Source organism: Antechinus flavipes, chromosome 3, assembly GCF_016432865.1.
Source record: "Antechinus flavipes isolate AdamAnt ecotype Samford, QLD, Australia chromosome 3, AdamAnt_v2, whole genome shotgun sequence".
In the NCBI taxonomy this organism is placed as follows: domain Eukaryota; kingdom Metazoa; phylum Chordata; class Mammalia; order Dasyuromorphia; family Dasyuridae; genus Antechinus; species Antechinus flavipes.
Window position 1 is genome coordinate 11,574,673 of NC_067400.1, and position 26,068 is coordinate 11,600,740.

The 26,068-nt window shown below is 37.1% G+C and overlaps 1 long non-coding RNA gene across 2 annotated transcripts; it reads right to left on the reverse strand.

The window, feature by feature from the left end:
- On the reverse strand, positions 1-25,740 carry LOC127558395 (uncharacterized). 2 transcript variants are annotated; one of them, XR_007952797.1, is made up of 3 exons: positions 25,332-25,740; positions 14,661-14,756; positions 1-426 (listed from the first exon to the last, which is right to left on the reverse strand). It is a non-coding gene; the product is annotated as an uncharacterized LOC127558395 (long non-coding RNA). The 2 variants fall into 2 exon arrangements; XR_007952798.1 differs by lacking the exon at positions 25,332-25,740 and adding an exon at positions 22,661-23,357.
- Between the last annotated feature and the right edge of the window lie 328 nt (positions 25,741-26,068).

Consider the following 26,068-nt stretch of genomic DNA (forward strand, 5'->3'; position numbering starts at 1 on the left):
AACATTTACCATTGCAAAACGTTGTGCTCCAATTTTTTTCTCCCTCCCTTTCTCTCCCCTCTCCCCTAGACAGCAAGTAATCTAATATATGTTAAACATGTGCAATTCTTCTATACACATTTCTACCATTCCCAAGCTGCACAAGAAAAATCAGGGCAAAAAGGGGGAAAAATGAGAAGGAAAACAAAATACAAGCAAACAACAACAAAAAAGGTGAAAATCCTATGTTGTGATCCACATTCAGTCCCCATACTTCTCTCTCTGGGTGCAGATGGCTCTCTCCATCACAAGACCATTGGAACTGGCCTGAATCACCTCGCTGTTGAAAAGAGCCCCATCTGGAGACACTTGTTTCAACCCTAATTATGCCCCCTGACTGTGAATTTGGCCTTGTCCCTTCAAATTTGTAGACCTCTTTTTCTTTATCTGTAAAACAAAAAGGTTGGATTAGATGCTTTAACATGTTATGATTAGAATAGATTGAAATTAAAGTGAAATATCCATTTCCCATCCTATAAGGCCTTTCGCTATTCTAGAAATAGGTCTAATTAGTAGACACTTTCTCTTTTGAAAGAGCTTTAACTTTATTTAGTTACATTCATTACTTTGGTTAATTAAGTTTAATTCTTTAAAAAATCCTATACCTTTTAAGTACCTGAGAATTTTTAAGCCTTCCTGCTAATTTGATTCTTTTCATTTCAGGAGTTAGTTAAATACTAAACAACTTTAAGAAATGTTCCCTGGCAATCACAGATAACGATGTATATTTTTTTAATAGACTAAGAGACACTGAGTTCTAGTATAAGTTTCTAAAAGAAGACTAATTTAGACTTACACTACTTGCTTATTCTACTTAATGTTCATTACCCTCATTAGATAAAACTTCAGTTATCTAGCAGTATATTTCTCTAATTACCTTAGCAGGATTCTTAATGTTCATTAGATCAGTCAGTCAATGAACAGTTAATAAACATTTATCAAGCACCCACTGGGGAGCAGGCACTGTGCTAAAAACCGGGGAGACAAAAACAAAAAATAAAAGCAGCCTCTGTGCTCAAAGAGTTTGCAATGTAGTGGGGAAAGACAACAAAAGGAGACTGAGGGCAAGATGGTAGAATCTTCCAAAGGAGTTCAGCCAGTTGGGGAATGAAGTGTTGAGTGGCCTGAGTGCCTCCTGAAATGGTAGTTTGGGGAGGCTCTCTACTCCATCTTCCTATCAGAGAAGTTGCAGTGGCAGAAGATATTGATGATAAACAAAAATGAGAATTAAACTCATTCCTTTGAGTCATTTAGCCCGAACCTTGCATTTTACAAATGAAGACATTGAGGTCCAGAAAGGCAGAGTACTTTTTTCAATTCATGAAGTTGGCAAATTGAAGAGCAGAGATTTGAACCCAGGTCCTGTAAGTGAATGTGACACATCTTTTTTTTTTTTTTTTTTTTTTTTTTTTAAGTCTTCCTTTGCACTGAAAATCCTACATGAAACCCAGAGTTACTGTGATTCCAACACATTTTCCTCTCCTTAACCAGACCTCTACCAGGTTAGAAAATACAGAGGATGGCCATCTTGCTGGTAATTAAGGACAATGAACAAATCTAAAGGGAGAGAATATGCCTGGTAAAGAAAAGGAATATTATTTAAGCCACGACCAAAGAATAAATAGAATCATGTGTTAAAGTCAAGGCCAAAGAGTCCTTAAAGTTAAGAAATTAATCCAAATATCTAGGACTCATGCAATGGCTCACAGAACCATGGGTTCAATATCCAGTGAAAGTGGGCTTTGCTTGCTAAGGAAAAACACAACACAACACAACAAAACAAAAACAAAGCAATATAGAAGGAAAAACTTCAGTTATTTGAGTGACAATTTGTGTTCAAATCCCCAGGGATAGTAGTCTAGTGCTTACTCCTTTCTCAGTTATGTCTGGACCATAGTGGAACTAAAAGCATCCCTCCCTCTAAATTGCCTCTCCAGTTACCAAGGACTTGGCTTAACTGGATATCACTTAGAATAGTTCGCAAAGAATTAGCAACTTGTCAATTTGAGCCTATAAGAAGGTAAATGACATCTATGACCATAGATCAACCAACAAGTACCTTTGACTTAAGCTTCTGGTCTCCTAAAACACCCAGATTTTCTTTTTAATGAATTGTTTTCTAACCATATCTACTCCATCTTGAACTAGAGAGACCAACTTTTTTCTGATCCAAAGCATAAGAATATAAATGTATCCATACATCCATTATATCTTATTAGAGCGAACCCAACATTCTAGCTCATTAGATCTTTCTGGATTTGGGTTCCTATTATTGCATGAGGAAGTCTCCTCAGCTATGCATTATCTACAAATTTGATAGGGAGGCTTTCTACGTTTATATAATCCATGAAAAATATACAAAAATCATGAGTACCTGGGTCACTCTGAAAAAATATTTCCTCCCTCCCTCCCTCCATGTTGATGTTGATCCATTTGTGACTACTCTCTGAATTCTATACACTTCCGAATCTATTGAACAATGATATTCTCTCTCAACCAACTCTACTGCAGAGAGCACAACTCCATTGCGTTGGCCACATTGTTTGAATTTCCAAGGTACGTTTGCCAAAAAGATTATTTTTCAGAGAATTCACACAAGTCTTCACAAAGTGTCAGAAGAAGTGATGCAAGGACACTCTCAAGGTCTCTCTTAAGAACTTTAGAATTAATTGTGAGACATGAGAGAAACTGGCAAGGAACTGCCCAGCATGGTGTGCCCTCATCAGAGAAGGTGCTGTGCTCTGTGAACAAAGGAGAATTGAATTAGCTCAGAAGAAAAGCTAGATGTGCAAAGTTAGAGAATCCAACCCAAATGTTCATAGGGATTATTTGCATCCAACCTGTAGTAGAGCATTTCAAGCACGTATGAGTCTGTTCAGCCACAGTCGGACACACTATGAGTAGATTCTAACATAGTGAGCTCATTTTGGTCTTCTTCAAGAATGACGAACAACAAACAAAATGAGATATTTGGTCAAATATTGCACTGAAACCTAGATGAACTGCATTTATAGCAAGTTCTTGATCTGCCAACTTAGTGATACCAAAAGGAGAAAAGAAATGAGCTAATGAAACATTTAAATGGGGTTCTTTTTAGAGTTGGAGTTTCAGAAATAAAATCCTAGGATCATAAGGCTGGAGAAGGAAGAGACCTCAGAGATCAGGCATCCTTTGCCAATGAGGAAACTGATAACTAGGAAAGGGATGTGACTTGACTGAATGCAGACCTGTACTAAATAGCAGAGCCACAATTTGAACTCAGCTCCCAACATTAAATTCAGGACCCTTTGTACTATAGAACTTAGACAGATGATTGAGCCTGGCTGATGCACAGTTAAATTATCTGCCTTCCATTTCAACTTTACTAGGAGGTGAGAGGTCTATAGTAACATGATGAATGTAGGATTATTGATATTACAACTCAAGAAAAAAGAGACAGTAAAATCTCAAACCTTAAAGGGGGTTTTAGACATGGTGGCAGATCTGCAAAAATTTAAATGTTGCAATTTATAATAACTATTTAATGCTTCTTTATTTTTACTATGATTTTATGAATTGAATGAATTTTCTGTTTAACTATGGGAGTTGATTGAATGTTAATAACTAAGATCTACCTGATAGAGCACTCCTGCCATGGAGACATACTAGACCACATTAGAAAGGCCAAAATTAACGATTCATTTCTTATACCTGTAAAAGAATAGGAAGGGACTAGAATATTGGGGGTCTGTCTGACAGTCTACTTATAAGAGGAATTTCTGTCAAGGACCTTAAGTTTTTGATTTAGGAAGAACTTAACTGATGACTTGTATGGGCTGTCACATTTTCAATGTACGTATAAGCTCACAGTTGTATACCCTTATTTCTAAAGGCTGTCTTTTTTTTTTAAAATTTAACTTGATTGATGAGTTCTTTAGGCATCCACATTGTTTTTTTAGACCAGTAGTTCTTAATGTGTTCTCTGGGACTTCCTGAGGGTCCCGAGACTCTTTCAGCAGGCCTGCCAGGTCAAAATAATCTTCATAATAATATTAAGACAATTTAATGTCTAAGATAGTAAATACTGTTAGTAGCTAAGTGCCACAGTGGAAACAGTGTCAATTCTGGAGTCAGGAAAACCTGAGTCCAAATCCAATCTCAGACATTTACTAGCTATAGATCGAGGGCAAGTCACTTAACCTTGTTTGCCTCAATTTCCTCATCTGTAAAATGAGGCAGAGAAGGAAATGAAAATCTGCTTCAGTATCTTTGCCAAGAAAAACCCCAAAGGAGCCATGTGAAGTTGAACGTGACTGAAATGATTGAATAACAACCATTAATATCAAGTAACATAACCTAGATAAATAAAAGAGCTTTAGTTTCCTCAAAAGTATAAAGGGATCCTGAGACCAAAAAAAATGAGAATCCTTGATTTAGACCCTAACTTTTTTCCTTCTCAATTGTTTTTTCCTGTTTTCATAATTTCATGCTTAAGAGCTTCTCATGCCTTCCATACTGATTTTTTTAGTCCAGAAGATTGCCTGTCTGTCTCTGTCTGACTGTCTGTCTTTCTCTCTCTCTCTCTCTTTCTCTCTCTCTCTCCCTCTTTCCCCCCTCCCCTCCTCTCTCTTTCTCTCCCCCTCTCTCCCTCTTTCCCTTTTAGCTAGTATCTGAAGCTGAATTTGTACTGGTCTTCCTAACTATAGACCCAGCATTCAATGCACTTCAGTGTGAATTAGCTGCCTCAAATGACAACCAAGAAAGTCAGTATAAACTTAGATTCTGTTAAGAGAGATATGGATGTTAAGAGTGGATGTCCATCAATTAGGGAATGGTTGAACAAGTTGGGGTGTATGACTGTAAGAGAATACTGCTGTGCTATAAGAAGATGACTTCAGAAAAACCTGGAGTGACTCACATGAACATGCTGAGTGAAGTGAGCAGAAGCAGGAGAACATGTGCATAGTAACAGCCAGAGTGTATGATGATCACCAGTGAATGACTTTGCTATTCTCAGCAATACAGTGTGCCAAGAAAATTTCAAAGGACACAAAGGAAAAATGCTCTCCATGATCAGAGAAAGAACTGAGGGAATCTGAATGCAGACTGAAGCATATTATTTTTCACCTTATTTCATTCATTTTTTGGTCTGTGTCTTCTTTTACAACATGATAATTATGAAAATATGTTTTGCATGATTGCTAATGTATGACCTATATCAAATTACTTGCCTTCTCAATAAGGGGGGGTGGGAAGGAGGAAGATAGAGAAATTAGAACTTAAAAATTTTCAAAATAAGCGTGAAAAAATGTTTTTACATGTAATTGGAATATATTATCAAACTTTGAAAAAAGAGAAGCACTTTCTCAAATAGCATAGGGAAGTGATGGTCTCATTATAGAGAGGAAGCAGGCTTTGCAAAAGAGAAAGAGAGAGATGAAAAGACAGACAGAATGAAAGAGAAGAGAGAGTGAGACAGGGAGAGGGAAAGGGAGAAGGAGAGGAAGAGGGAGAAGGAGAGGGAGATCAAGCATAAGTCAGTCTCTGAGTCAGGAAGGTCTCAGTTTAAATTCCAAATTAAGTTACCTAGTCTCTCAGGAGCCCCATACAACTTGCTAAGACTTTCAGTTTCAAAAGAGTTGCTTATATACAGTAGAGGAGATTTTCTTACAACGAGTTTTGTTTTGTTTTGTTTTTTTTACACTAGTGAAATTATAGATCAGATAGAAGGAAGGGAGAAAGGAAAGAAGGAAAGAAGGAAGGAAAGAAAGAAGGGAGGAAGGAAAAAAAGGAGGGAGGGAGGAAGGAATGGAAAAAGGGAGGAAGGGAGGGAAGGAGGGAAGGAAGGAAGTTGTCTCTACTTTCCTAGTTACTTCATGTTAGTTCTTGATGGCACATTTAGGAGAGACCTAGGTAAGTTAAAGAATATCCCCCATGGTGAAGGATCTTTAGGTTAGCCCATATGAGGATAAGCTGAAAAAACTAAGCTTTAGAGAAAAAAAGGAAATGATGAAATTTGATACCTATTTATTTGAAGGTCTAACACATGGAAGAAAGTCTACATTTTCTCTGTTTAAACTAAAAAGGAAAAATAGTCAGAAGAAAGAATAAAAGCTGCAAAGAGACAAACTTAGTCTTGTTATGAGGAACAAAGTTCCTAACAATTAGAACTATCCCAAATTAGAACAGTATTTTGGGGAAGTGGTGGGCCATCACTAGCAGGGGAAAGAGGATGGAGAGGGAATTCTTTTTTAGTCATAAATTATGTTAGAGGTCATTAGACTATGTTGTAATTCTGAGATCATGGGATTCTATGAATGGAAAAGGAAAAGAGAAAATTGGAAAGCAAGGGCTCTCTTGGTGTCCCAAGAGGAAGCAGAGGAACTCTTATGTGTCCAATATGGCCTTCGATTGCTATCTGCCAAGTGCTATTTGGTTCTCTGGCTTTAGTCATTTATTTACATGTGCCTAAGCCTCCTGACTTGAAAGACTAAACAAAGACTCCCTCTTAAAAGAAACAGGCAACATTGACATTCTCAAGTCCGTAAGAAAAATCTACTATGTGCATTGTCTTTGGGAGCTGTGTAGCTGCTGCAGTTCCTTGGCTATGGATCCAACTATCCAGATACAAAAGCACCACAAGGATGGCACTTAGTGTGGCCAAGGAAAATGGGGCTAACACTTAGGTTTCATGAGGATATATTTTTACTTTTCAATTTTTTTGAAAAAAAAAATAGTTGAATGAGCTTTAAGGTGAAAGAGAGAGTAGGTAATGATGAATTCTTATTCCCCTCTACCATTTCAAAAGGATGGACTTGTCTTTAGTTTTGGGTGGTGCTCTACATGAAGGACACTATGAAATGTACTGCAATAAGTAAACTTTGTTAGTTAGAATAAGTAGATTTAATCACTTAGATTTTGTAATGCACAGATCCAGTCTGTTCTTCCAAAGGAAGCACTCAGTAAAGCCGCATCATGTGCTCTCTTGAGTATCGATCAAACTTATCCAGTGCAATGTCATTGATCAAGTATGTTATTTCTTGCAATCAAAGATTAATGAGCAAAAATTAAAAACAGACAAACAAAAAGCTAAAAAAAAATTGTCATCATAGTGAAATCAGGAAGGCTCATCTTCCTCCGGTCTCAGATATTTGCTAGTTTTGTGACTCTGAGCAAGTCACTTAACACTATTTGTCTCAGTTTCCTCAATCATACTACCTAGGTGTACTCTGAGTGTGGTCATGTTGTGTATATCAATATATTCATATAGGGTATATATAAACATATATACCTTATATTAATAAATTTATATAAGGTATATATAAACATATATACCTTATATTAATGCTGACTATTTTATTTTAAAGACTTTATTTCTCCCAGCTAGTAGTACCTTACTACTGCTTTTGTACTTTTTTATATATACATATATATAGATGAATAGATGACTATATGTGTATATTAGATAGATAATACACAAACATATGTGTATATTATATATAATATGTATATGTATGAATGAATACATATGTGTGTTTTTATATATACATACATATGTGTGTGTATATATATATATATATATATATATATACACAGACAGACACATACACATACCCACATATTATATACATTATGTCTTTTCTATCAATTAGTTTCTTTAATGAGATAATTTTCATGTAATCTATTCATGCTTTGTTTGGGTGTCTATACAATGAAAGACATTGTTACTCTGTCATTTTGTATATTATTTCCAGTTTGTACGTAGGTGACAAGTCAGACAACGGATACAATGGCAATACATTATCTTTCTTGTCTCAGATAATGAATTGAATCTAATACGATAGTGACACAGACTCATGCATTAAATTATATAGCTGAAGGTCCATATGTATGTTTAATGGGATAGTTTCATTTATATACATGAGAGATTACTGTATTACATTATGATATATCAGCATTTTGAAAGTAATTCTCCCTGGGGAGGGCAGGTCAAGGGGTGTGTGTGTGTGTGTGTGTACATGCCTATGCACACAATTGATACATGACCAGGATCATGTAGGATATATTGTCTCAGGTAAAAATTTTACATGGAGTTTGAAATCATTTTATAATGCTAAAATGGATTTCTCTGCATATTCCTGGTCTAGATGTGTTGATGATGCATTTGTAACTCCCTCTTTCCAAATCTATTTGCTTTGCTTCATTTGTCATTTCCCTCAAAATAAATCATTTCCCTTTGTAATTGAATCATTTAAGCAATGCATTGCCATTTGATTCTATCAGCCTAGCCTTGGACGATGATGTTGGACTCGTAAAAAACTGGTATAGGCTACTTTGTTGTGATTCAGTCATGTATATATACACTCTACATTAATCCTAACAATTTTATTATAAAGACTTACTTGATTTTCCCAGTTACTAGTGCCACTATTACTACTCCCCAAACTACTATATATATATATACACATATATATACATATATATACACACACAAAAATTATATACTTATGCATTTATTAAATAAATACATAATATATAAACACACACACATATATATGCTATGTGTAAAATTTGTATATATGTATATACTAGTCACACATTATGCACATTATGTCTTTGTGACTCCATTTCGGGTTTTCTTGGTAAAGATACTGATGTGGTTTGCCATTTCCTTCTCCAGCTCATTTTACAGATGAAAAATTGAGGCAAACAGGGTTAAGTGACTTGTCTAGGATTACACACCTAGTAAGTGAAACCACAATTGAACTCAGGAAAATTATTCTTTCCAACTTCAGGCCCAGCTCTCCCTTCACTGAATCACCTATCTGCCAAGAATACGATTTACCTTGTCCCATAAACCAGAAGAAAGCAGCATTTTGGATTTTAACTCTCATAATAACTAATGCATTGAATGCAGCCTAGATATTCAGAAAATGACATAGGCATCTCTTAAGAAATCCTTGAAGAGAGCCATCTACACCCAGAGAGAGGTTTGGGGAACTGAGTGTGGAATACAATAAAGCATTCTCAATCTTTCTGTTGTTATTTTCTTGCATTTTGTTTTCTTTCTCAGTTTTTCTTTTTCTTCCCTCTTGATCTGATTTTTCTTGTGCAACAAAATAACAGTACAAATATATATACATCTATTTGGATCTAATGTGTATTTTAACATATTTATCATGTATTGGACTACCTGCCAGCTAGGGAGGGAGTGGGGGGAAGGAGGGGAAAATTTGGAAGGTTTTGTAAGAGTCAATGTTGGAAAAATTACTCATGCATATACTTTGTAAATAAAAAGCTTTAATAAAAAAGAAAGAAAGAAAGAAAGAAACCCTCAAAAGATCTTAGCCTATTTCCTCGGCTTTGTGAGTCAGTGAATTTGTGCCATCCAAGAAAGGTCTTCATTCTTTTCTTAAAAGTCTCGAGAGGAGCTGATATTGTTTGGGGATGAATGTACCCTAGTGTAATTTAGCCTCCAAATCAGGACAGTTTTTCTCATACCCAAAAGACTCAGAGGCAAGATACTCAAGTTTCTAGTTCCACCTCTGCCTCTAACCCTTGGATGAGTCATTTCTATTCCTCTGTATCTCATTTTCCTCATTTGTAAATGAAATTGAACTAAATTGGGCATTTCAAATATATATTTTTTAAGTCATGAATCTTTCCTTTGTAATCTGGTTAAATTAACCTATGGACTCCTCAAAAGGATGTTTTAACCATCCATAAAACAAAATACCTTTGATTAAAAAAGAACCTTGTAGTGAAATGAAGTCTTCTTGATCAGCCCAACTGAGATGAATGTCTTCCTTGAGGAGATTTGTTCAGTGACAGTTCAGATTTCAGTTTGCTCAGGAAGAGCAGTAGAGGTAGAAACTAGTTATGGGGTATCTTCTTCCATACTGCTTAGGGACTTTACCATCAGCAGTGTTCTTGAATTCATCACATACACAAATGTATTTCCTTTCTCTTTCTCAAGTATTACTTGGAAGAAAGGCTATGGGAAAGCTTGAAGTAGAGAATTTAAATGGAGGTACAATGTTTCCAACTTAACCCTGGAATAGCTGGAATAAAAGAGATTAGTTAATTGACTACTAAAATAATCCAGGCAAGAGATAAGAAGAAATTCAACTTGGCAGCAATATTAGGAATAGAAGATAGTCATGGTGTAATTTAAAGAAACAATCAGTAGAAATTAGTAATTGATTAGATGTGAAGAGAAAATGAGAGAGATGAGTTAACGATTTCAGACCAAAAGTTTTAGTTTTGTTGTCTGGGGAAAAATCAAGGTATTATGAACAAAAAAGGAAAAACCAAGAGGTCTTTGGGGAAAAAATGAGTTCATAGTTGGATATGAAGAATTTCCAATATTAGCATGACATCTGGTTGAAAATGACCAGCTGAGAAGGCTATCCTAGAGTAGGGGCCAGAGGTTGGGACTATGAGTATAATTTGGGGGAATATATATATTTTAATTTAAGTCACAGGAATGGATGAGATCACCAAGAGAAGGAATGGTGAGAAAAAGTGATGTCCAAGAGAGAGCCCTGGGGAATGAACACCTCTAGTTAGGATTTGGAAGAGGAAGAGGCACCAACAAGGGCTCTAAAAATAATGGGGAGAATGAGATGACCCAAGGTGGAGCTTAGTTAATGGGGTTTCTATGTTACTGATGATAGGGTCAGCTGGGTTGGTAGAAGTGAGCCCCAAAGGGCAAGGCACCCTCGGGTTTTATTGGTTCCAGCAGAGGGCAGCAGAGGTTTCATTTGGAAGCATGCTCTCTTCAGTTAGGGAGCTTTGAAGTGAGGACTCTGTCAGTAGAAGATGGGATTCCTTTTTGTCTGCCAAGGAAGGGTTAGGCTCTTTCATAGCTTCTCAACTTTTGGAAGGAAACGTGGATGAAAATGTCCTAATTCAATTTTATATTTATGCATGTTTTCCCTCTATGACACAGAAATCTATTTCCATCACACTGAGGGTACCATCTTCTTTCTCCTGGCAATCCCATCATCCTCCACTCTTGACTCTGCTGCCCCCTCTAGTTTTAGCCAGTTGCCAATTGTGATTCTACTTCTATAATACCTATACCTCTACTTTTTGGACATTTTCTTGTGCCCACCTCCTCTCTATTTACATTATTTGTTGTTTATTACAACCTTTCCCTTATTTCAATCACTAATCACCTCTTGTCTGGACTCTTCCAATAGGATCCTAATTGGTCTCTCTGTTTCCAGTCTTTCTCATCACTGATTCATCTTCCATTTAGCAGTCAAATTGAAATGGCTAAACAAACAAAAACAGATCTGGCCACATTCCTATCCAGGAAATTCAAATGATTCCCTCTTACACCTAGGAGAAGGGGCTCAAACACAAATATTAAAGCATATACAAGGATCCTTGTGGCTGCCTGTTGATTTAGAAAATTACAGAGTAATATTATTCATGTTCTATCGGATTTGTATATATTTTGCTAATATTTTCCAATGATATTTTAATCTGGTCCAGACATCACTAGAGAGTGATTCTGTTTCTGTGTCTGACACCTCTGCTCCAGGGTAAAAGCTCTTAGGCAGTGCTATAAAGCCCTCCGCGTTATATTTCCTGTTACACTGACCCCTCTCCTCCACCCCCCCCCCTTTAACATTTCCTTTTCACTCAGTCTGGCCTGATTGATATTCCTCACATATATGGAGCTATTTCTTAACTCTCTGCAAAGACACAGAAGTACCCTAAGTGTGAAATAAACTTCCTTTTCACATCTACCTTCGGGAACCCTTTGCTGCCTTCAGGGCATCCATAACTCAGGTGTTGCCTTCTCTGTGAATTCCTCATCCCTCTCAATTAGTTTCTTTCCCACTTGAGCTATGGACTTATGTGTATGTGTGGGGGTGCAAATATTTCCCCCACACACAGACACACACATTTGAACTCATATCTATGGACACATAAAAATGTACATATAAATATACTCACATATTCCTATATTAAAGCATAGTTCTTTTTATAATTATTTGTGCAAATACTGCCTTCTTCTTCAATAGACTGAGCTTCTTGAAGAAAGCTAATTCACTTTTGTCATTGTATCTCTCTGGGTTGCCATAGTAGATATTTAATCAATATTTGTTGAACCGATTGAAAATTTTAAAAGATTTTTACCATCCATTTCCGACTTCAACATATCAAGTGACAAAGGACTTTAAAAAAAGAGATGGGGAAGAAAGGGTTAAATTAAAAAAGCAACCAGCCACTTACAAGTGAACATGTGATACTCATCCCTCTCTCCACAGCTAGCAGCTGCTTTTAACCATTCCATCCTTATCTCATTCTTCCTTCTCTCCCTCCCCCGGGCTGGGATTAGAGAGCTATCAGGATCCCACAGATTTAGCAATAGGGGACACCCCAGCAGAAATCTAAGGCTCTAGTCTTGTGTGGTCTTTTCCAGGGGCAGGAGGTGGAGAACCAAATGTTCCTAAGCTCCAACCTGAAAGTTGAAAGGAAATAATTTCTACTTATTTACAATCCATTCCCCTTATAATCTCCTTCAAAAACAGACACATAGGGATAGCCTCCCCGTAATTTTTTTTTTCTCCAAGTAGCAGCTTAAAAAAAAAAAATGAAGGAAGAAAGGAACTTTACACTCCTGCTTTTGCCACTGGGTTTCTCTCTCCTGTGCTTGATGGCACATTGTTGCTCTGTAAAGTGGTCAAGTTCTCAAAGATGAATAAAACATGCAGAGAGTGACTGGACTAGCAACCTTCGCCTCTTGAGTGAATAATGATGAAGAGTGGAAAGAAATTATGCAAATCAAAAAAGTAATTTGTCCTAGAGAAAGGTGAGTTTAATTCAGCCTTGCTAGAATTCTGTCCCTAAGACCCATGCTGTGAAGCAGATGGGGTTTTGCTCTAATTGGATCTTTCTGGTCCTTCCACAATGAGCTGTCACTACTGGCTTCCATTGAATCCCAAATCATAAGAGAAACAAAAAAGAAATAAAGAAAGGAAGGAAGGAAAGAAGCAAATAAAGAAGAAAGGAAGGAAAGAAAGAAAGGAAAGAAGAAAAATAATAAGAAAGATATAGATTGAAATAGCCCAGGCAATAAAATTCAAGACGGCCATAGTAATTCATAATTTAGAAATAATTTATTTGTAACTGGCCTAGATGGTGTGCATGGCCAGGACGGACCTCCAGTAGGATTCTGGCATGGTTCCTGCCCAACTGAAGTAGGGACAGCCTTATAAGCATTCTTGTTCACCCTTGCTGGCACCTTTGACTTTAAAGAGTAACTCTACTTTACAGAAAGATATAAAGGCAGATGTTTTAACATAGATAGGGATCGGGGTTAAGTGACCACCCTCATGGAACAGATATCCTTGGGAGCATTGTTGATCTGGCACTTTGAAGTGCAAAAGAAATCCCCTAATCTAGCTGAGCAGACCCTTCTCTGGGCCCTTTAAGCTAAGACTGAGGGAGGGGAGAGGAGGCCAGGCCAGTCCTTTGTCCATTTCAAGATAGGTGGCTGGATGAATGGAGATAAATAGATAGATAGATAGAGATAGATAGATGATAGATAGATAGATAGATGATAGTAGCTATTTCCCCAGATTATTGTGAGGACCAAATGAAATAATAATTGTAAAGCACTTAGCACAGTGTCTAGTATATATAAGCACTATGTAGATATTAGCTATTATTATGCATATACAAATATATTATTATAGATATACATATGTAATACACAACATATACATTATAGACTGTTCTAAGCACTTACTATGTGCCAGGCATTGAAAATATAAATAAAAACAAGTAAAATAATACCTACTTACCTGTTGGTAAGGAGCATCTATTCTAATGAGAGAAAAAAGCACATAAAAATAAAGATGTGTGAGGTGGGGGAAAGCGGTATTTTGGCCAGGGAGGGTAGAATAAGGAGACTTCACAAAGTGTCAGTAGCATGAAGTCCTGGCCCCCAGCAGGATAAGTCAAAAGACTCATCCCTCAGAAATGAGGGGGGTTGGTGGTGGAAAATGTATTGTCCAATTTCTCCAAGATGATTGGAGATGTTAGAATGGTTGGAGAGGTAACTTGTCAGCTATTGGTCATCTCATAGGGATAGCACCATACACTAAAGATAATTCCACATTGAAGTAGGCGAGCAAAGGAGGTGTTAGTATCTCCTGGAAATTTCTAAAGGGTAGAAACAATAATTATATTAAATGAATTATCATTGATTTATTATTATATTAATTAATATTATTAATTTAAATATAATTATTAAGTAATTAAAATTATAATGATAAATGATACAAATAGTGATAATGATAAATACAATGATACTGTTTCTGAACTACATTTTATGGCACTACTCAGAGGAAAAATCATATTCTTATAAACAGAAATTAACAAAATACCAAAAAATGATTATTGAACTAATTATGTATTTAAAAATAAGCAGCTGACAAAGAAGAATCTAAAATAAAAATTAAGGAGGTTATATTTTAAATTATAGGAAAAATAGATAAGCTAGAAACAAAAGAACCTGTAGAAATGATAACTAAAACTAAAAGCAGGTGAATATGATCTATCACTTGCTTTTTTTTAAAAGCACAGAATAAATTCAATAGACTTATTCCAAAGATGCTTACTTGTCTGTGTTTCCTTCTAAACTCTATTCCAATGACTGGGCTTTTTCTTCTATGTACCAATATTGTTAGCTTCATGCTTTCTCTCAATTTCCATTTCTTATCATTAAAAAGAAAAACAAACAAAACATTTTTCTTCATAAGCAATGATAATCAAATAAAACAAACCCACATATTGGCCACATTCAGAAATGTCTATATGCCTCCTTCTGTGCATCTGTCCATCTGTCAGGATGTCCCTAATGCTTCATTACAGATTGATACCCTGTAATTGCTATTGGTTCCCATTTTGATAAGAACTTTTGCCTCACAAGATATTTGTTATTAAAATATTTTTGCATATATTGTATTGATTCTGCTCATCCCATTCTGCTCTGAATGCATCTGTTTCCTCAGTTTTTAATGGTTGGCAAATGTCACTTTTATGCAGAAATGAGAACTTGAGAAATTAGGCTTTTAGGGGAGGAAAAAAATCCTTCAAGGAGAGAAAAAGATGTTGCCAATATGAACTGCAGAAAGTTGCTCAGACTTTGGCAGACTCGCCTCTTGTATTTACAGAAGATTCCTACTTTACCTTTTCTTCAATTTTTTTGTTTCTTTTTCTCCTCCCCAAGGTTTTGGTTCCACGAAATTAAATATTTGCAAATGTAATCATAATAAAAACCAGATGCTTTTATCCTGTTCCATAACATTTACATTCATTCTTTGTCATCACATAAATAACATGAGAAGAAAACATGTATTATTCAGTCTGTTTTAATTTGACGGTTACAAACAAACTTGAATCATAGCAATTTTCAGCACGTAGATCACAACATACACATATACTTGTGCACAAATACGTGCACACACATAGAATGCATAGCCCATAGACTGATGGTTTGCCCAAAATTCCCTTTGTCTGGAAAGATTTTTAAGATTCATGTTGTCCTACTGAATATCTTTAGAGACACAACTAAGTAGGGACTAATGAGGCTTTGCCTAAGGGTACTAAAAGTTTAAAGAATTGTGACAGTCCTTACTGTTTCTCATCAGTGCAGAAGAACAGCAATTATTTAAAACAGGAGCTCCCAACTGTTGCGCCATCTTTCCCATAAACTCTTCCTTGATTTGCTGATGATCATTCTGCCTAATGCTTTCACGGCAATACCTGACAGTGTGTTTGGAGTCACTAACCTTAGGACTGTTTCACGTGCTTCTTGTCAATCATTTTACAGTCTCGGTTGATTCTTCATAACCCCGTTTGGTGTTTTCTTGGCAAAGATATTGGAAGAGTTTGCCATTTCTTTCTCCACCTCATTTTTACAGGTGAAAAAACTGAGGCAAACTGCATTAATTGACTTGGCCAGGATCACAGCTAGAGTCTGAGGTCAGATTTCAACTCAAGAAGATGTCTACTGATTCCAGATCCAGCAATCCATCCACTGTAACACCTGGCTACCACTTCAAATACTTGAATTGTTATAAAAATTGATCCTTATGGCTCTGCCTCTCATTTTCTTTTCAAAGCTTAGCCCTCATTGATCACTCTCTTTTCCTAATAATAGCTAGCATTTATTTACATAGTCTTTAAGATGTGTCAAATGATTACTATGTTATCTCATTTGATCCTCACAACCAGCCTAGTAGGTCACAACTATTTTACTATTAATAAATAATTATAGTATAGTATAAATAAATAGTATAATAGAATAATATAGAATAATAAATAGTATAATAGAATAAAGTGGAACATTTTAATATTAATAAATAGTATAAATAAAATAAATTTTACTATTTATCTGGAAGTGAGGAGCAAAGAGTTTAAGTCATTTGTCTAAGATCACACAGGTTGTAAGCATCTGAAGCAGGATTTAATTTCAGGTCTTGCTTAACCAATGCAGCCTTGTATCTTTGTCCTGTTTTTGTTTATTTCTCATCTTTCCAACCAGAATGCAAACCCATAGAGGGCAGACACTGCATCTTACACATCATTGCATCTAGTGCAGAAGTTAGCATAATGTCCTACAAAAAATAAGCATCAATAAATGTTTTGTTGATGATAACTAGGGTAACATGATTAAGAACCCCAAGGGTTCTTAGCAAACATCACTAATTGGATCAAGGAGATACAACATTAAGCTGATCAATGCTACAAGAGGTAGTTCCAGTAAGACCTTCTGATCTCTGCCTCAGGCAATCTAATGCACAGCATAAGAGTTGGGTTTTGTGATGACCAAAGGGATCTGTCATGGTATATCAATAACTCTGTAAGATGACACTGATAAAGGTATGACTGGACAGGACTGAAGATGGTCAAAATAGCAAATAAGCTTGTTTAGAGCATCAGGAAATCTCCCGCTGACATCTCTTCTAGTTATATTAGCAAGATTTTCAAATAACTCAACTTATGCATGAAACTATGGGCGAACATGAAACCGAGTTGCATTCATAGCCAATAACTATAAAGGAAAATGAACAAAAAAAGCCATCGGGCACTGTTCTATGTTTTAATCTTGCTATCTTGGTATTAAACATAGATAGAATTGAGAATTATTTGCTCATTCAGATTTAAAGGGATTTAACTACTTGAAATGCTAATATATTTGAGTCTTAGCTGTCTTCTGTGGACTGAGGGGTAGATCGGGACTGATCAGTCTGAATATCTTTTTGCTTCAAAATTTGCCCATAAGAACAGAAGCATAAATCTAGGTTTTATAGACAGGATACAAGTTGAAACATTTTCCAATCCAAGTCAATCTCTTTTCTGATATCGCCAGAGGTCCTCAAACTTTTTTAAATAGGGGCCAGTTCACTGTCCCTCAGACTGTTGGAGGCCGGACTATAGTAAAAACAAAAACTTTGTTTTGTGGACCTTTAAATAAAGAAACTTCATAGCCCTGGGTGAGGGGGATAATCATCCTCAGCTACTACATCTGGCCCATGGGCCATACTTTGAGGATAGACCATCTAGAATGAGGAACATAATAAGTGTGTCAAAAGCAGAGAAACTGCAGTGTTTGACAATCACCAGAAAACTGCCAGAGAACAGACTTAGACTAGAGCCAAAGGAGAGGTTTGTGGAAGGAAGTAGGAGAAGTGCCTGCAGTGGGAGATGTCTGCTTCTTATGCCTTATTGGATGGGTTCCAATTAGTTGAAGAAACTGAGGATTTATAAACTGATGGAAAGAAAATTCAGGCTGAGTTTGTGGTGTTTTATTCTTTTGTTGAGCCTTAATTGGCAGTAACTAGTGACTTCAAAGCAAAAGGAGATGAGAAGTGAAGGACAAGTCTTTCTTAGATATGATCAATCTCAATTAGTGATAGAGAAAGCAAGGAAAAATGAGAAGTGGGCACTGGCTGCTGCTGAACCTGGATCATAGAAGATACAAAGACCTGCCAACGTACCAGTTTCAAAAGTCAAGTATTAAGTATATATAAAGCAGTTCCAAAAAAGGAAATTCTAAGTAGCAAAATCATAAGCACCCATAGTCATGATGTGAACTTTCACTTTTTGCCATGACCTTCTTGCTCTTAACATCAGATAAATGTACCAAATGATATTGTTATTACGTGATATGATATGATATAATAGTGTTTCAGTAATAAAGCTATTACATGATATGATATGATATAATACTGTTTCAGTAATAAAGCTCTTTTAGCACAGCACTTTTAAAAGCATGTCAAATGGAAGGTATTCTTCTTGTACTGTTTTGGGGACAGGAGACATACAGAGATATTACCTTAACCTTCTAAAATCAAATGCAGAGCTAATCGTGTGAATAATAGATTCTGACACCCTCCTATGTTAAGATTCATAGATAAATGCTTTCACAATATTTCTTTTTTGGCTGATGGTTAGTGACTTCACTCTCTAGCCTTCTCATTCTCATATATCTTTTTTTGAGTTCCTGATGTTTTCCACTGAATAATGAATTGAAAAGCCAAGAATAATGAATGGCAGTCCTTCCTAGCCCCCAGATGTCTGCTAAAAGTCACATTATCACATGGGTGTGTGTAAGAATTTTCTAATAATGGGACATTTGGAATACTTAGGGGAATATAAAGCTGGGGCCTATTGATCATTGGGTGAAAGGTTGATAGGAAGACAGAACTGGAGGCTGTCTGCCAAAAGGGTAGTCTCCTCATATGCCTCTCAACGTACCTGTGGCCTGACCTAGAAAAAATAGCTTTTAATACTGTAGGCAATGGGAAAGGAGAGGAGAAAGATCTTAAATATTGGGTTTAGGGTCAGATTATTAGGGTCATATACTTTTGGGGGGCAAGGAGGGAGAGGAAAAAGACCTTCCATAATTTGTTTAGAGCCGTACATATTTGTTATATTTCATATAATTCCTAGGAGAATGGCCTCCCAGGCAAGATTAACATGAATTTTTGACATCTTTTATACATTCTTAAGACAAATCCTGGTTGATGTTTAAGATTTCTTTTTGGTTTATGTAAAATGTTGCAGATCAGGATAGAATTATTTATGTCAAGGAAGTAGTATCAAGGACCTTTTGTATGGTTAACAAGACTAGACTCATCATATAATTTCAATAACCCTGGGGTAAAGACTCTTAACAGTTGCAAATCTCTAGACAAACAGCTTTATTTTCTTGTTTTTACTTTTTTCAGAGCAAATATTTGGTGGCTCCTTGTGGTTTTCTTATCTCTTTAGTAGGATACTCTTAATGGAGCCTCCCTGTGACCTCCAATCCTGCCTTCCTTCGGGGAGTTCCCAGATCATGATTTCTGCTCTGGCTTCATTTTCTCCCTTCTCAATCTTGACTTTGGCTTATAAATTCAACTTTCTGCTCTATTCTTGAATCTGTTGCACCCTTGTCCTACAATTGTTTAAGGAGCCTTGCTCAATCCTAATCCAGATTTATCTTTACCATGTGCCTCCTAACAGCCTACCCAAGGACTGCTGAATGATGCTAGACAAAGTTACACACTCATGCTGACTGCACCTACTATAATTTTATGTGATCTGCCACCACTTGGCTCTCATCATTGCAAGGTTTATTTGATCTTCTATTCTATCATGTTTCCAGTGGCAAATAGTCCCTCTCTTTTCTTCTCAAGAATCCTATACCTTTCACCTTATACTGAGCCAACTTCAGACAATAAGACCGTACTTAAGATCTCACCCCAAACTCTGACTCTTCTATGTCATACTGCCTTCCTGGAGGAAGACCATAAGTAACATGGGGTTACATGGAGACACACATCCGAAGTGAGGGACTTCTGGCCATAGTTTAGAAAACTGAATGTTCAGAGCAGTGATACAATAAGCCAGCCCATCACCCTGTCCATCACCATAAACTCAGATCATGATAAGAACAGTGCCACCCAAATCTGTGATAGATGATGCTCTAGAATTATGCACCCTGAATGCCCTGCCTGCATCTTTGTTTCAATTTGCTTTTGATTTTGTGGGTGGAGAAGTGTACATTTTATAATGGAAGCCTTCTGGTGAGTCATGAAGAAGGAGGAGGAAGAGGAGGAAAAGGATGAAGAGGAAGAGGGGAGGAAGAGGAAGAAGAGGAAGAGGAAGAGAAGGAGGAGAAGAGAAAAAGGAGGAAGAAGAAGAGAAAGGAGGAAGAAAAGAGAAGAAAGAGGAGAAGGAAAAAGAAGAGGAAGAAGAATAAGAGAAGGAAAAAGAGGAGAATGATGAGTAAAAGGAGAGATGAAATTACTTTTTAAATGGCATTGACCTTTGATTTAAAGATAAAGAATTAATGGATTAAATCTGTTACCTCATAGTACTGCTCCTCACAGATAAGCTTCTCTAGGTGATGGAAGATACAAGAGTCTCTCTAGTTCTCCTTTTTTCTCCTCTTGTTCATTCCTTGTTCTCTGTATTGGAAATTAGGTTCTTCCTGACTTAAAATGGGGGTGTACATCTCAAGGGTCTGTCCTTGAGCCTCTTTTCTTTTTGTGTTGCAGGGTTTAGGATCTATCTACTTAGCAACAGAATAGATCCATCTTTTCCATACTAAAAACAAGCACAACAACAAATTCAAAAGCAGTAACATAACATGTATTTTACTTCCATCTCAATCTAAACACACGGCTACCACACCTTTAAGGCAGGAGGGTCAAATGTGGCAAGAGCAAGCGATGGATGCATTGGGCACTGATGTCCATAGAATGTGGGGAGATCTACAGATAGCCCCTCAGCATGTTGACCACGGGGAGGGATTTATGAAAGGGTATGGGCAGAGGTACATGGTACGAATGGGTTAAATCTGCATCATTAGAAGCACTATTCACACTGAGGAGATTCAGATCGATCAAAATCTTGTAGAAGGGAATTTTCCTACATTTAGATGAGCAATTTCTACATGAATAATGTATTTTTTTATGAAAGAAGGGAAAAGTAAGGCTAGATACCATTAGTCTCTATCAAAAACTAGGAACCAACTATAAGGCAACAGTGTTTAATCCATTAATCCTTTACCTTTAAATCTAAAAGTCAGATGCCATTTAAAAGTCATCTCATCTCTTAAAGCAACACATGAACTTCTATAAAAAATGGTGAGTGCCCTCAGATCTTTTTCTTGGTTTAAAGTGGATGTGGGTTTCCATAATGTTGTACATCAATGGACTTGTGACCTCACTGATGTAGGTATTCCCTCCCTTGATGCTGATAACAACTCATTAAACAACCTCCTTCTGTACCTCTTGTTCTTGTCTTCCCATAAATTTACCCCAGGGAATGCCTTCAATGTTGCAAGAGGATTTCATTTTTTTTTTATTGACATCCCAAAGACAAAGATGGAGCACACTTGCTGTATATTACCGAGCCTTCCCTCTATGTGGCCAGTCCCTTTTCTTTCTCACTCACATATCCTGATGATCATAGAATTATAGTAAAATAGAATATTAGAAAATTATCATTTTACAGACAAGGTAACCAAAGCCCTCGTCTTTGGTTTAAGATTTATTTGAAGCTGGATGGAGTAGTGGAGGATTGGACTAGGGGTCTGGAATATATTAGTTTGAATCCAGCCTCCATCTCTCACCAGCTATGTGCAACTGTACTAATTACTAAACCTTTATGACTTCAGTTTCCTCAGCTGTTAAACAGAGATCATAAATTCATAGAGTTGTTGGTGAAGTTCAAACAAGATGATGTGTAAAGTCCTTCCTACATCTTAAAATACTCTGTTGTGCTATCATGATCATTAAGGGCCTTGCCCTGGATCATAAGGATAAAGATAGAATTCAATACCATTCATCAGACTCAAAATCCAAGGATCTTCCCATATTTTCATGCTTTCTGCCATCCTTCTCTTTTTAAAGGAATACACACACACACACACACACACACACACACACAAAATTTTATTTTTCCAAATACATGCAGATAGTTTTCAACATTCATCTTTGCAAGACCTTGTGTTCCAAATTGTCCTCCCTCTCCTCTCTTCCTCAAGACAGCAAGCGATCCAATATAAATTAAACATGTTCTGCCATTCTTTTGATGACATCTTTTTCCTTGCTTCATCATAATTCTTGGTTTGCTAATTTCTGCAAAAGAACTGCTAGATGGCATCATGGTGCACAAAATACCAGGTCTGGAGTCAGTAAGTCTCATCTCCCTGAGTTCAAATATGGCCTCAGATGTTTAGCTGTGTGACTAGGGGCAAGTTATTAAGCTCTGTTTGCCTCAGTTTCCTTATTTGTAAAAGTGAATTAGAGAAGGAAATAGCAAACCACTCCAGTATCTTTGCAAAGAAGCCCCAACTGGGGTCCTGAAGATTCAGACATGACTGAAAAATGACTGAACAAAGAAACCAAAATAAAACAAAGCTGCAATTTCCCAGGGCAATCCAACCTTCTCTTTTCCTACTGTTCAGTTTTGAGTTGTCCAAGATAAGTGTATGTGTGTGTACACATGTGTGTGCTGACATATATAATACTTGCATATACTGACTGAAGAGGTTTATAGGTTGTCTAAGCAACAGTTCATCATAGTATGAAAAACTCCTTCTTTATCCAATTATTTTTACCTGGGAAAAGGTGTGCTTGTGGATCTCTTGCAGGAGGCTTCTCAGCATCCCAGATTTTGTTGTGATCCACACAATGTCTTCCATAAACAGAAGACTCGAGTCTCCCAGCATCCATAGGGAGTCCATAATGTGAATAATATGCTAGTGAATAAGAAGCAGATTCTCCATAAACATTTTTCCATGTTATCTTTTTTTTTTTTTTTTTTGGAAATACTGACACATAGATCAGTTGCATTTGTTTTACTTATGGGATGATGCCATGGGAATTTGGAGATTAGGAAGTGACTGATGTGTCAAAACAACATCTATCCTTTTTAAAATAAAAAAAAGCAAGTCCTTGATGTTTTCAACTAATTAAGGCTGTTTTCATCTATCAGCTTGTATCCAGCTGTCTGCACATTGTCCCCTCAGATATTCCCCTGTCTAGGTACTACCAATAACAGCCTTTCCCATGTGGAAAGAATCTGGGAGCAAATAAAGAGAAATGTCTCTGTTTGGCATTTAAAGTCTAGTGCTTCCTTCTCTTTTCACCCTCATTATCCATTATTACTCTCTGATCCTCTCTGGGCTTTTTTTTATTAGAACATGACATTCCATTTCCGATTTCTTTACCATTTCATTGAACTAATTGTTCTTCCTATATCTAAAAATGCCCTTCCCCTTCCCTTTGCTCTTAAAATTTCCAGTTTTTTTTTAAAGATTTAGGTCAAAACCGTATAAATATACATAGACATATATTGTATTTAACATATACTTTAACATGAATGGGACTACCTGCCATCTAGGGGAGGGAGTGGAGGGAAGGAAGAGAAAAGTTGGAACAGAAGTGTTTGCAAGAATCAGTGTTGAAAATTTACCCATGCATATGTTTTGTCAATTAAAAAAAAACTATAATAAAAAAAATTTAAAAAGATTCAGATCAAGTACCATTTGCTACATTATGACTTTCCTATCTCACCCAGTGTTGTTGCCTCCCCATTCAACTACTTTCTTTTTATTTTGTATATGCAAACAAGATACTTTTTGTAAACATGTATCACAATGACATATAGTAGGTGCTACACAAATGCTTATTCTCTTTTTCATCTACCTCTCTATCTACATCTATTTATCCTCTCTCTGTCTCTCAATAAACAAATATTTATTCAGTCATTATCTATATGTCTATCCATTCATCCTTCTTTTTGTATATACGGGTATCCATTATTTACTTACTTATCCATCTCTCTTCCTAATTACCAGTCTATTTATCTGTCTAAGTGTCTGTGTCATTTCCTCCATTTCCTTGATAGTGGAGACTTTCACTTTTGTCTTTATATTCCCAGGGCCTGGTACAAAGTAGGTATTTAATAAGGCTTGTTGCCTGATTGATGGATTAGAAGTCAGAAGGGACCATAGGACACATCTTGTCATTTGGACACATTTTGCCATTTACCTTCATTTTGTAGCAAAAGAAACTGAATCTTAGAGACAAGCTCATTGATATGCCAAAGGTCATGCAGTTAGTGAGATAAGAGAGACAGAGATAAAGATAAAAAGAAAGAGAGATAGAGATAAAAAGAAACAGAGAGACAAACACATAGACATATAGAAACAGAGAGATACAAGAGGAGTAAGAGACAGAAAGAAAAAGATGATGAAGAAATAAAAGAAGAGCAAGAAGATAAAGGAGGAGGAAGAAGATGTAAAAGAAAAAAAAGAAAAAAGGAGAAGAAGAAAGAGGAGGAAGATAAAAAGAAGAAGAAAGAGTAGGAAGAAGATAAAGAAGAAGGAAGAGGATGAGGAGGGAAAGGGGGGAGGAGAAGAAAAACAAAAACAAGATGAGGAAGAGGAAGAAGAAGAATGAGAAGGAGAAAGAGGAGGAGGAGGCAGACATGGTGGATGGAAAGCTGTAAGTCCTGAGCTTGAGTCTCTTTGGCTCTGATCCATATTAGGCAAGTATCTCGATGCCTCCTCAATTTTCAAGGGTAGAAAGATAAATCTGGGCCAGAAACCAGACTAAAATGTAATTAGGAAATCTTTAACAAAAGAAATAAAAAATGCAATAATATATAGATAACATTTTAAAACTATGTGTCATGTCCCCTTTAGGGATCCTTACATTTGGACTGTCCATTTTTTATTTCACTTTGATGCCTCTGCTTCCACTGCCAAGATCTTCAAAGATCTTCAGAGGAGGAGCTGACCTGCACTAGTGGAAGAAACTCCTTATCCAGATGTTCCCTGTACCAATGAAATCACAGACTTCATTTCTTTTTTTATTTTGCCAAAAAAAAAAAAGTTTGAGATTACAGTTTTGAGCTAAACATCTTCTGACTCTCCATTGCTCAGGCTAATAATTCCCTTGTAAATTTCTGGAGCTCCAGGAAAAACAGGAAGCACAAGTCCTTATCAAGTGAGGCAGAAAGAAATCTTATCCCCCACCCCTTCGTTCCCGCCACGACTGCGTTGCCAGCCCAAGCTGCCAAACAGTGCTCCACTCTGACATCCTTCTGACACTCACTTTGGTTCTAGCTGGGAGCCATTCATGACAGAGCAGCTGGGAGGCTCAGCTGTCAATGCCTTGATACCCCACAGTCTGTATTTCATTAGAGACAAGCTAGAAGCTGACCACCAGGACGAGTACCAAACAAAACAGAAGAGCCATACCCCTGACCTTGGAAGCACCCACCTCCGTGTCTGTTCCCAGAAGCTTTCCAAGTGATCTCTCCGGGCCAGAATATCTTATTTGCTCTTTGGGTCTGTTTTATCCTCTTGGGAGTTGGGCAGATTCCCCGAGAAGCTCAGAATTCTGCTGAAAAACAGCGAGTGACCACATCCTTTGTGGTTGCCCTCCAGCTTCGAGTGTTCCCAAGTTGCTCCCTGTGGGCACTTCCAAGAGTTCCAGATACCATCAAGTGACTGTTTTGTGTAAGTTGGCTTTTGCTGATCTAGAGATCTGTCTGTCCTCAAATGTTTTCACCTAGAACAAGTGGCCCTGCAAGGCTGTTCAGCTGTCACGGAAGTCAGTTCACATGCAGGGCACATCAAGGGAGCTGGGCTGCTGGGTCACCAGAAGCCTGTAATTAAGGGGCTGTCAGATCTGGTGGAGTGTTTCATCTAACTCAGTGCCTGGCAGCAAAGGGCTGAGATATAGAGAAGAAACCAAATGCTCTGACTAGCTTCTGGAGCATCCGGAGCATCCTGCCTTCCTCTCGCTCCTGGCCAATAGAGGATCAAGTTTCACGTTTCACCTCCATCTGCCTGGCGCTGGGTCCAGCACAGCTGCTCCAGTTCAGTCAAGAATAAGGATCTCTTGGGCTGACACATCACCGAGAGGGGTGCCAGACAAGCTGAAGTGAATCACATGGAAACAGGAGAAATGCTGCTGTAATGTCTCTTTCCCTTCTTAGTTGACAATCCCCATCT